The following is a 12,991-nucleotide window of genomic DNA, read 5'->3' on the forward strand; positions in this document are numbered from 1 at the left end:
CTGTCAGCAAGTTGTAAACAGTTTGATACATGCTCACTACAATTTTGTAAAGTTTTGTATTAGAACTTTAATTTTTTTTTGTAGAAATCCAATGCAGAATGTGTGCAGAGCCATCTCCCCCAATAAGAAGTTGAATTATACAAAATAAAATGTTCTTGCAGTTTTCACAGTTTAACTTAATTTTGGAGCCAACATGGTTTAGTGTCTAGACTAGACCAAAAGACAAGGAGCCAGAAGAGCCCAGCATTGTCAAAAAGACTAACCGTTGACTGAAGGACCTTGGGGTAATCACTTAACTGCTATGTTCTTTAGTGAAAACAGCTGTAATACTGGGGCAAAACATGCACAGAAACCCTCATTGAGAAACATATGGTGAAGTCTGGTTTGGTTTTTCAGAGTAAGTACATTACAAAATGAGAGAGATGAATATGGCATAAGAACAAGACATTCTTTTAACAGCCTTACTAAGTCAAGCTCAGATTAACTACAGAGAAAGCCAACACAACTGCAGAAAAAGCCAGTCTGATACATTTTAACTTTATTATGAAATTTTAATATTAGACTCTGGGGTACCTTGAGATCCTTTCTTTTCAAAGGTGCCACTGGGTGTCAAGCAATGTAAGCACTGTTAGGCATACAAACATTCACAAGACAAGCCCAGATATTTCAAATAGGAATCCATAGTGTTAAATACATTCTGACTTGTGGTCTCTCTGAGTTTTTGCAATGGAAGAATTGCTCTACTATTTTTCTGTAATCAAAAATGAGTGAAAACTAAGCTGAAATTTTCTGAGTGGGGCCTCTAGTCTAATGAGGGGTGCCTCAAATCTTAAAAGGTTGAGAACCACTGCATTAGACTTACAGGGCTATATTGTGACCTGATGTAAGCAGTTGCAACCTCACTGACTTCACAAATATCAAGTAAATCAACAAAGCAGGACCTGATTAAGTAGTCTAGATTTTTCCAAGGTGACACAAAAGAAGGCATTTTATTCAAGTTAAGAAAATAAATGCTGACAACATCTCATGCTTTCCTCTTGTATGTGTGATAGTTTCCATACTTCTGCTTTATTTCAGCACTATTTTTTCTATTAAAGCTTTTGTTCCAACTTGAAATATTAGCATAGAAGAAATAACACTGAATCAGAATCTGCCAAACAACCACCATAGCAGTATGTAATGAACTGTAATAAATTTTAAAAAATAGTTTAGCAGTTAAAACACAGGAACAGACGAGGAAATGACCAGGATTCCATTCTCAGATATGCCAAAGACTTCTTATAGGGCTATGTACACATCACTTCAGATTTTGATACTGCCACTTCCTTATCTGTAAGGAATTCTTACCTATCATAGAAGATATTTGAAGCATGATATAAATATGAAATAATATTACACAATAATGTTTCAGCATTCCATATCTATGAATAAGCAGCTACATGCTGCTAACTGTAATGGTCTCTGTCAGTCTTATTCCTCACCACTGAATGTATGTTTGGTGATGTGTCATTACAAAGATTCTGTTTCAATCAAGTAGAAAGGTGAATAGATTATGACACCTTCTGTGTTCCTGTTAACTGAATACACGAAACATTATATATGAAAAAAAACACACAAGTTCTGTGCTTAGAAAACACACAGCATGCAGGCCTCCCATACAACTGAAATGCTGAGCACTGAAAAAATATAATTTAAAACCTCCATTTCTAAGAAGTGATTTATACAACATTGTGTCCAGAAACACAGCTGGATTTTCAGCACGTGCCCAGTATCTGTTATAGGCCTTCGTACAACCTTAGTTCTGGATCTTCCCTGTGGTACAACCATTTTACACAGTGACAGCAACCAGGACATAGCCAACTGAAGCATCTCTTTAACGTATTGTACAAGGATCTTCTGATAGCACAGATCCAGCATAGCAGTTTACTCTTACACCTCCCTGAAGCTGGCATGGGAAAAATGGGTGGAAAAGCAACCTGGCAATCCCCAAGTGCCATATCTTCACCTTTGAGTTTCTTGGCAGTTGATGCGGTGTCTGACAGCTGACCTGGCACACAGTGAATCCAGGATCACCATTTCTGAAACTCATGCTTTGGAGCCGTGCTGCATCCTCCGTGTCAGCAGCCACAGATCTAGACTTTACTTTCTAATGTTTCTGGTTTCTTGTCAATATGTACTGATTGTCCAGCTCCCAGCCACTATGTACTATCTTAAATTTTCAACACGTGCTGTGTTCCTTTCCCTTCATCTCACTCTTCAATATTATAAAGTGCATTACTTTCCAACATGATCAAGGATCCAATGCCATCTAAAGGCTAACATACTGAACTGCAGAAAAAACCCCAAACCCCAAACCAAAGCAATCTTCCCCAAACAAATAACACCCCCTTCCCCAAACAAGATCCAGGGCCATTAAAGACTTCTGGAACAAATCTAAAAATACATATCTACAATCTGACTACTTGGAACTGGAGAATGTTACTTGTTCTCTTGCTGTGAGCAAGGTGGGGGCCAGAAGATTGAAGTCTGAGTGTCAAAAAGGATGACAAATATAGTTCTTATTAGTTAACAAGAGTCCTTCATCCAACTGTTATCGTACAGTGATGAAAGGCAATATTGTCTAAAGCCCTAGAGCTTTATTAGTAACATGATATTCCTCTACACTAATGTTAAAGGTGAGTACTATTATATTTCACTGCACTTATGTGTAATTTAATCAAGCCTGTTAGCACTAAGTGCAGCCCATTTAAACACTAAAAGTGAATCGTGTAAAAGCAAAATCAGTGGTGTAACTGGGGGGGCAATGGGGACAACTGTCCTGCTTGCCAACTTGGGAAGAGAGGCATGAAAAAAAGCGGCTGCTGCTGTTCATGATTGCAGAGGCAATGGGAAGTACTTTTTGACTGGCCAAATATACCACCCTACCTCTGTTTAGTTAAAAAACCATCACACTTAATCAAAAGTTTGCACTTGTAAATGTTTTTATGCTTACAGACCAACGAGAATAAAACTTTCTGTAATAGAAAAAAATAAAAATGTAAAAGATTAAACTCAATGTTTTAAATCAAGATTTCCAGCTTGCTGATTTACACCGTTTAAAATTGATTTAAATCAGCCATCCATCCTGATAGAATAAGGCGCTCTCTACTTATTTTGGTTGTGTGAGAAATGAAACTCTCTGCTCCCCTTGGCACACTATCACCATATTTCTTATTTACGCTTTCTCAGCACAGTGTTTGACAAAGTAACCTACTCTCCTCCCTGCAGTTATCTTTTACTTAGTTATATCATGGACTGACTTTGATCTGGAATATTTCCTGAACAGAAACTGTTTTCTTTGCATAATTAAGAACATTTCTTATGTTGGTGCCAATCCCCTCTCTTCTCCTCTGAGGTTTCTTGACCTCAGTGAAGCCTTTAGAGCTGAAGAGCATCCTTTAAGACTTCTGAGCTGTCTCCATAGCTCTGCCAGCCCTTCTGGTTCATTAATGGCATGCTCTCGAACCTATATATCATATTGCTTCTAGCAATATCTTTGTGGCACCTACTTCCCTTCTTGGGATTTTGTTCCCTTGTATATACCAACTTCCTCTTGAGCCTCTTCCTCTGCTCTAAGTTACGTGGTGTAGTTCCCAATACAGTCTATTATGTACACAGTGGTAACCAGAAATCCTGGCTTTCTCTGTTTAAAAATCCCAAATTCTCTGATAAAAACATCCAAAATTCTCTGAATAAAAACCCAAATTCCATATTTTTCTGTGATTAAAATGAAACACCATTATATATATAAGTATCAGTTGAACACAATATTTTATTGATATATTTACAACCTTAAAGCAAATTGGAAGCCTACCAATGCCTCAAAAATTATAATAAAATACATTCTAAACACCTATATATTTTGGCATTTGACTTTGGGTTTTTTTATCATGGAAAATGAGAGCTTCCCCTGCCCCCTTCACTCACCAGGATGTGGGTCCAGCTGTGACTTTCCCCTGACCCAGCTTTGGGGTGCTGAGCAGCCCTGATATGCTAGTGCCCTGCTCCTCACTCCCAAGCCACAGACTCCATCTGGCCCAGCCAGTGCCCCTGACTCCTGACCCACAGCCCCCTGGCCCTGATGGTGCTCCTCACTTCTGATCTACTGCTCCCTACCCCCAGGCCGCAGCCCCCCAGTGTGTGAGGAAGGGGGTGGGTGTGTGGGGAATGGTGGGGGGGGTGTAAGCACAGGCAACACACGGAGGGGTGCACAGGCAACACAGCAAGGGAGCAGGGGGCATGTGCCCCCCAGATTTCTGCACCCACAGTAGGATGTGGGGCTGCAGCCAGGCTGGACCAGCTCCAAGCAGAGTTGCCTGCATGGCCCAGTGAGGGAGACCCAGTGCGGAAGGGAACACTGCACCATCACGGTCACTAAGGTGAGATGTGGAGTTGTGCCCACTACTGCTGGGGAGGCGGGGCACATCTCACTTTGGCAGTCATGGTGGCATGGCACTCCCTCTCATGCTGAGTCCCACCTGCTGGGCTGCAGAAGCAGCTATGCCTGGAGCTGGTCTGGTCTGGCTACAACCCTGGGCCCTGCTGTGAGTGCAGAGATCTGGGGGGCACGTCGCCTGTGTCCTCCTGGCTCTGCTCCTGCCTCCACGGACTTACCTGCAGGGAGCTACAGGAGCTCCTCTCCATCATGCTGCCTGGCTGCCACATGCATGTGTGTGCATGCACATGCACATGGTGCCCCCTGATCCCTGCATCCTGCTCCCCCCAGCCCCAAGCAGTCCTTTGTAGGAATGAAACTCTGCCAGCCTGCAAGGGGAAATCTGTGGTTTCTTGTTTTTTTCTCCTTCAAAGAAGAAAATCCATGTTTTTCCACAGCAAACAAAAAAACCCAGATCCCTGGTGGTAACACTACAACCCCCAAGCAAGGGTCACAGATACGTTGTGTTAGTTTTGTACATGAATTAAAAAAAGACAGTCCTTTTTCTTAGAAAGACTTACTTCAACTTCCTGCCACTACTTTGACTTAGTTACTAAGAAGTGGAACTAAGTGGAACTAAGCCCAGAGATCAAATAGGAATTCATAGTGTTAAAAGCATTTGACTTGTTGTGGTCTTTCTGAGTTCTTTGCAACAGAAGAATTGCTCTGTTATTCTTCTGTAGTCAAAAAATGAGCGACGACTAAGTACTGGCATTTTCCCAAGGGTGCCTTGACTTTAAAAAGGTTGATAACCACTGGTTTAAGGCCTGCTATCCTCTCTGGCAAAACCAAAGGAGAGAGTGAGAGGCCCATAAAGCAAATTCTGATTGGTTTGTTCACCTTCCTGTTTTAAGTCTGATTCACCACCCACAGAACTCAAACATGTGTTCTACATTAGACTAGGAGTTGGCAGCACATGGGCTGCATTCGGGTACCAAGGAGCTGTGCCAAGGCTGAGCAGCTTTCTGCTGTGCTTGTGCTACTGTTACTTCTCCCCGCCCTCCCAGCTCCGTTTCAACACAGGCCAAATGGTTTCAACAGTGCATCAGCAGTAGGGTGGGGCTTGCCTGCACTGACCCCAAGGCCAAGCAACTATACCCATGCTTTCCCCAGCTCTGTTTCTTCCCTGCAGTGCAGATGCAGCTTTCAGCTGGGTCAGGGCTAGGCGCGCGCTAACTGTATCCATGCTGCTGCCCCTTTCCGCAGATCCCCCCCAAGCTGTGGTGTGGGAGTGGGGGTTTGGAGAAGCATGCACAATTCCTGGCCCTGGTGTGGGGTGTGCGGGCCGGGAGCGCCCCGAGCCCTTTTTCGCGCTGCACGCGGGCTGTGGCCAGCAGCCCGGGCATGCGGGGGCGGAGAGGGAAGGCCTTCGCTCTGGAATTAGGCACGGACGCGTACCGGTAGTTTAAAAGATTGTTTACTTACACCGAGATGGCAATGGTGTAGGCTGGAAAGCTTGATTAAGTTGTAGTTACAGACAGACACAACACAGACGGTCTCATGGAGGTTGCTAGGCTCCACGGTGCAGAGCTCCGGATGCTCTGGGTGAACAGGCCACCAATGTAGAAATTGTAAATACGTCTTATATTAGTCGCGCTCGAAGACGGGAAGAGGTGGGCGGTGGATCAGGCCACCATGCTCCTCTGGATCTCACACAGGGTTTCCATTACCCTGCCATGTACCCAGAGTCCCCACGAGATGGATGTGGAGTCCTCTTTAGCTTGGGCGGAAACTGCTCAAGCCTCTTATACGGCTAACAGGCCAATCGCTAGCCGCCACGTGTGAATAATTTAGCACTAGCCAATCACGGGGAACAAATTTGCATACCGGTGGCGGGAACTCTTTTGCACCGTGCATTCCTCTTGCAACTCGAGCAATGCACTCTGCAAAAGAAGCTGCAGAAAAGGCGGGAAACTGGTCCCTGCACAGGAGTTTCCTCTTGCTACAGGAAACTCCCGTGCAATGCTCTGCAACTTAACGTGGATAATTCTGATGCCAAAGCACACACACACAATCATGCCTTTTGGGTCATGACATGGGGAAAGTGCTCCCTGCCTCCTGCTGGACAGCTGGCCTGTGCTGGCCCAAAGCTCGGTTGTTCTGGCCCACAGGTTGTAAAAGGTTGCCAGCCCCTGCTTTAAACTGTTAGAAAAGATGCATCTTTCCCAGCACTTTATGCTGCAGCTTGGTTTACTTAGCGCAAATAGTTTTAATAATTTGTTGTATACCTGTTCAAAGGTTGTGTGTGGGAAGAAAAACTGCTGGTTTTCAGCAGCAGATCTGTATGTCAGCGTGAACTGACCCAGAGTAAGAAATTCTAATTATCTGCTACAAGCAAGAAAATCAGCGAACAGTATGTATTAATCTTTTGAAGGACAGTATTAACAAGAGAGAATTACACCTATGGCTTTGAGTAGACAATTCAGATATGGGAGAAAGAAGCTTGGAACCACCCTTGCTTGCCAAAGCAAACCACTGTCAGTCTCTTAGAATCTGAACACCAGATTGTGATAGCCAAACTCTTATTGGGATGTATCTCTCCCTACAGCTTCTTCCACTGACTTCAGAAGAACAACTTGTGATGTAAAGCTGCAGTAGGCAACCTTTTCTGGCTGCAGGATGGAATGATTCACCTCTGGTTTGAGGTGGGCAGGAACAAGGACTTGTCCACAATCAGTGCTTCTGCCCACAGCAGTAAGGAAAATGCCTATATTCAAAGCCCCCCCGCTGCTGAATGTCCATGTCAACTCCAGATCTGGCCTGCGGGTTACAGGTTGCCAACCCCTGATGAAAAGTACTACTCCATGTAGTTAAGAATTGCAGTACTGAATCAGAACGTATCAAAATAATGTAATGGTCTAGAGCACGTAGCAGGGCAACCGTTTTGACAGGTGTGCCACAAATTAGCTCCACCCCCTCACCAAGTGCCACGCTGATCCCATTCTTCTGTCTGTTCTGCTGTTCTGCTTTCTGCTTCCAGCTCTATGCTCCCTGCTTCATCTGCTTGCTTCTTCCTTTCCTTCCCTGTACTCCCCGCTCAATTTGCTGCTTTGCTTTCTGCTTTGTGTCCTATCTGCCGCTGTGCTGCCTGTCCTCTCCCTGATTTGCCGTGTGTCACACACACAGGTTGCCTGTGCCACTTATGCCACCTGTGCTGCAGGTTGGCCACCCTGATCTAGAGGCTATTCTTCTGTCTCCAAACAAATGGCCAGATGAAGATGAAGCCCTCCTACAGAATATGTTTGCATGTAACTGGCCTAAAATGAGTTTTTCTTCTCAATCCCATACAGCCAGTGGTTGATTTACTAAATATATCCTAAAGTATGAGCCTTCATGACGGTTATTAGAGTTATCCTAACTAATTTAAATGCTTATATAAAATGCCCAATTCTTGTTTTGGTTTCCATTAAACAGAGGTCCATAATATCAGATGACAGTGAATTCACAAGTTAAATACACATTTGAATAATAATAAACCTTTATTGGTTTTGAGGTCTTGGCTTTTTAAATGTATTGTTCATTATTCTTACATTCTGAGAAAATGAGAAAATAAGTCTGCTCAACTGAAGCCTTTTTATTATAATATGTTACCGCATATTTGTCTCCTGTCAGCTAAAACAGATCTAGTTGTCCCGTCTGCTCAAATATCTCTTTGTGAAGGAAATGTCTTCAGTTTAGAATTATTTTAATTGCCCTGTTTTAGATCTTTTATATTTATTATTAAAAAAGGCAAAATAAAAGACTCATGAAAAGAAACTTTGCTAGAATAAAGACAATAGTATTATCTTTACATTTTGATTTCTTTCCTAGAATGTAACCTAGCTTAGTCCTCCCTAACTTCCGCCTACAGATTTAAAGAAACTTTTAACTAAGCTCCTTTGTTTCTGTTATTCTCTTTTGGAGACTGGATGACCAAAATTGGACAGTGTATTCAGTGTGCTACCTCTTTGTATAATAACTTTCAAAACCTATGTTAAAAAGAAGTCAACATTTCTTCCCAACTCCAACTCCTTGTCCCGCTTCACTCCCTCCAGAGCCCATGGCCATCAGCTCTCATTCCCACTGTCTTCTTATTAGACTGCTACTTCTCCAGTGATCCTTGAGTGCAAGGATAAGTTGGATGACTCCCAAGTGTCTGGGCCTGGGTTAACAGTAAGCCTGCAGCAATTACAGAAAAAAGTTTTGCTCATCCCTAAGCATGGAGCCTTTGCAGCCTATAGCTGCCAAACTCCAGCAAATCTTTACTGAACAGTGAGCCTCCCCGACACATTATTTTTAAGGCTGATAACTTGACCAAATCTGAAGAGGTTGCCCTATTGGAACAGGAAAAGACTCATCCTTTACAACATGGAAAAGGTTGTCTGCTAGCTCTCAAGCCCTTGCTCTGTAGCATAGAGACACTTCCAAAGATAACTGTAAAACCTCAGCTAACATTTTTTTGGGGGGAGGGGGAGGGTAGCAAGGTTGTTTTTGCCTCATCTTGTCTTCTGAAATGGCAGAAGTATTTGGCTGAAAAACTGATTCAGATTCAATGTTTTTTTTGGAGACACCCTTTTTTGGAAGAAGTTTAATAATAACCAGTGGTGTTCAACCTTTTGGTGCCAGGGGCCAGATGAGTGGCACGGATCCTTTGTGCTGGACTGGGCCCTGTACTGCTTCCCTGGGGTCCACTCTGACTCTGCTCAGCCTTGCACTGGAGGACTGAGACCCTGCACTGCCTCCAGCTGGTCTCTGCATGCCCACATGGGGCCCTGGGCCACCTCCGTGGCCAGTTTAGCATGGCATCCAGCCTGCAGGCAGTGCCAGATTTAGGCTTAAACTACTTAAGGTACAGTTTAGGGCCTCACAATATGAAGGGCCTCTAAATAAGGAAAAAAAATCTGGACATTTTCATTCTAATATGACAAAAATATACATATATATGGCTCCACAGTTATTATTCATATTGAGTTCATAAATGTGTGCAGAAATAATAATATTGCATCTTAAAATTTCATGAAAACCCATTTTCATGGATTTTGTGGATTATTTTTATCTTATGGAGCCTCTTAAACGACATAGTTTAGAGCCTCAGCATGTCATAATCTGGCACTGCCCACGGGGCTCCCCACAGGTCTGGCCATTTGGTAGCACAGCAATGGCAACTACTGCCACATTCTCCCCACCCCCCACATTTTTAGATCTGTTCTGGCTGCGGGGGCTCCTGCAGGCCAGGCTACACCTATTCAGTTTAGAAAGAGAGATGGTTCAGGGGGCGCAACAAGGGCCTTCCAAATATTAAACAGGAAGATAAAGTAGATAGGGATTTATTATTTACTCCCTCTCACAAGACAAGGGGGGTCACAACAGGAAAACTAGTAGGTAGTAAGTTTGAAAAAAAAGCATAAGGAAGTTTTCACACTGCTTCTCCTTGATGGGTGGAACTCGTTGCTACCAGATGTTGTGGAAGCTGAGTTTAGCCAGCTTCAAAAAAAGGGGTTGTACAAAGTCTTGGGAGGAAAGGGGCAGCACTACTGGTGGAGCAGGGGAGTTAGTGGCACAGGCCTTGAATCATAACTTCTCAAACCCTAAATGCTGGAGGCTGCACGCAAGAAAGAAACAGTGGGCAGGGGTGGGAACCCTGTATCACGCCCAGTTCACACCACATCTGCATCCAGGGCTACAGGACTGAGCCAGATAGACCTATGGTCTGCCCTAGTGAAAGGCAGTTCTTACGTGTTGCTAGATCTAAGCGCCCCGATCAAGGCCACTCCTGATGCGGGATACTCGCCCACACACGTGTGGGCTGTGCCAGACAGCGCAACACCAGGGCTCCGAGCAGCTCCCACCCCATTGGCCAGAACGCGTGTGTGGAGAGGCAGAAGGGAGCGCGGCCACCTGGGTTTCTGAGCAGCCTGACTCCGCCCCTTGGTTCTGGCCCCGTCCCCTGCCAGAGCACCTTGTTTCTGCCCTGAGGCAAGAACGGTGTCCCTGGACTGTACCATTCTCTGATTCCGGGTTGGCGGCGTGGGAGGGAGGGCGTGCATCAGCTTATTCCCCAGCCTCGCTTCCGCTTTTTGTGGGACTGACAATTTCTCGCACGTTAGTTATGCCTTAGTAGTGTTGCCCGATTCTTCCTCCCTCCCCCCCTTCACACATGGTACAAGCCCCAGGTGCCCTGCTCAGGTGTGGCCGGTGGGACAAACCACGAGCGCAGACAGAGAGGGCACATTAGCATTATAGGAAGGCGACGCAGGCGGAGCAGCCTCCACGGGAGATTGAAGTGTCTGCACCGCCGCCGCCGCCGGGGCCATTGGGAAGCGGAGGAGGCGGAGCCCTCGTCGCTCCGGGCCTGGCCACGCCTTGGTAAGTGCCACTCCCGGAGGTGGGGAGGGCGGCATCATCCATGACAACGGCCCCCCGGACTGCCGAACGTGGGACACGCGGGGTGGGGAAGGCGGCACGAGGCGTTCTTGGTCGCGTCCCAGCGGTCTGGGTTCATGACGCAGTCGCACCCGCTGTAGGGGGAGGCGGTAAGAATTGAGGGGCCGCTCTGCAGGCGGTGGGGGGTTACCCCCCACATGGAAGTGGCCGGGAGCAGTGCGCATGCGCCACCCCGAAGCCGCTGGGGCTGGACAGAAGCCAAAGCAAGTTGTTGCGAGCTGCAGGACGCTGCATTGGGGCAGTAGCACTGGGGCCTGAAATAAGGATGTCAAGGGACCTTTTTTTAGACTTGATCTAAAAAGCACTTTTTTTAGCTGCTTGCTGGCGTTGGGGTTACAGCACGGCTTGGCCAGGCTTAGCAAGCCTATAGTCCAGCTGGGTTGCTTCTGAAACCCTGCCAGGCAGGCTGGGTCAGCAGCGCAGAGCAGCTTCGCACAGTGGAGGATACCCAGACAGGCTTATTCCTGGGTGAGTGGCGAGGGTAATGATACAGTACTCAGTTTAAAACTCAGCTTACCATATATGCAAATAATGAGATCCCAAGGGAGAAGAAATACAAACTTCAAAAAAGTTACCTTGCTTCTGGTCTGCTCTTTAGGGAAGGTTTTTCCTTTTTCCTTTTTAATGCCAAGTAAGATTTCAGTCAGTTATATTAGAACTTATTTGAGAAACATGAGCAGAAAAGTGTACCAGTTAGGTACCACATGCAGTCAGTTGTCCCAGTCTGCCAGAGACAGGGTTTCAGAGGTTGTAGTCCTGCTTTGAGCAGGGGGTTGGACTAGATCAGCTGTTCTCAACCTTTTTTGTACCAAAACCCATTGTAAACATTGATGGCCAGTCCTGACCCAGTACCCAGTTTTAAGTAGAAAACAACCCACAGCCCTGCTGATGCCCCTCACTCCTGACCTGCTGCCCCAGGCCCCAGCTCCCCCATTGTGAGGCAAGGGGGACCTCCAAGCAGCCCCTTACAGGCTGAAACTCTGTCAGCCTGCAAGGGAAAACCCGCAGCTTATCACATTTTTCTCTTAAACGAGAATCCAGTTTTAAAGTTTGTTGATCCATTTTTAAAGTGCGTTTGCAACCCTTTCATATATTTTTGTGACCCACAGGTTGAGAAACGCTGGACTAGATGGCCTCCTAAGGTCCCTTCCAACTCTCATTGTCTATGATTCTGCAACATGCCTCTGTAGTGTAACGCAAATGCTTTATTCCCCCACTCCCTTCCCCCACTTAAATCCAACCTTTGTTTGCTAAAACAGGCTGCTCCTGGGACCTCCATGAGCATGATCTAGCAGTTTAATCACAAATGTGCCTTTCTGGAGCTGGTAAATGAGATATGACACCCTTAAAAGAAGTCTGGGGAAGCAAAAAAACCAAAAACAACCCGTGGCTCCTAATTTCATGCATGTCTAAAGGGTGGGCAGTACTTAAATGACAACCTCAAGGGACTTCTTTGGACTTTAAAGCACATTTTTAAAATACTTACAGCATGGCCTTGTGAGGCATGGAGTTTAACAAGCTTACAGCCAAGCTGGTTTGCCTCTGAGACCCTTCCACTCAGGCTGGGGCAACAGACCTCATGAGGTACCAGCCAGGGCACTTTTGTGGCTGGTTGGGAAAGGGTAAAAAAATGCTAAGGCTGTCTGTGGGCTCCTGGTGCCCTAGGATCGGATCAGAGCAGAGCCTGGCTGCAAGGGCTTTTGGAAGGTCACATTGCCCCAGCATTGCCAGGTCTTAAATATGAAATTATTGTATTGGAAGCTCAAAATTAGTCACATTTGTTGGAAAAAAAACCCCTGTCACACTGAAAAATATGCAGAGCGGCATTTAAACAAGCATAAAAACAAGCCTCCTTTATATTGTCTTATTTATATTATATTTATGTACAATATAGAAGTACATTTCTAAATGTATATAATCTCCAGTAAGTGAGAACTGCACCATCCAAGTTGAAGCCTTCCTTTATTTGGAGGCAGAGGGTGCCCTAGGCTGGAAGGGCCCTCAGGCGGTCACTTCGCCTCTGCGTTGCCAGGTCTTGTTATATGAAATTATCGTATTGGAAGCTCAAAATTGTCACATTTGCTAACCCCCCCC

The 12,991-nt window shown here is 45.4% G+C and overlaps 1 long non-coding RNA gene across 1 annotated transcript; it reads left to right on the plus strand.

Moving 5' to 3' along the window:
• The first annotated feature begins 10,381 nt into the window (after positions 1–10,381).
• LOC112550313 lies at positions 10,382–12,744 on the plus strand. Its single transcript, XR_003094092.1, has 2 exons — positions 10,382–10,819; positions 12,007–12,744. It is a non-coding gene; the product is annotated as an uncharacterized LOC112550313 (long non-coding RNA).
• The last annotated feature ends 247 nt before the right edge of the window (positions 12,745–12,991 follow it).

This window comes from Alligator sinensis, unplaced genomic scaffold (assembly GCF_000455745.1).
Source record: "Alligator sinensis unplaced genomic scaffold, ASM45574v1 scaffold169_2, whole genome shotgun sequence".
In the NCBI taxonomy this organism is placed as follows: domain Eukaryota; kingdom Metazoa; phylum Chordata; order Crocodylia; family Alligatoridae; genus Alligator; species Alligator sinensis.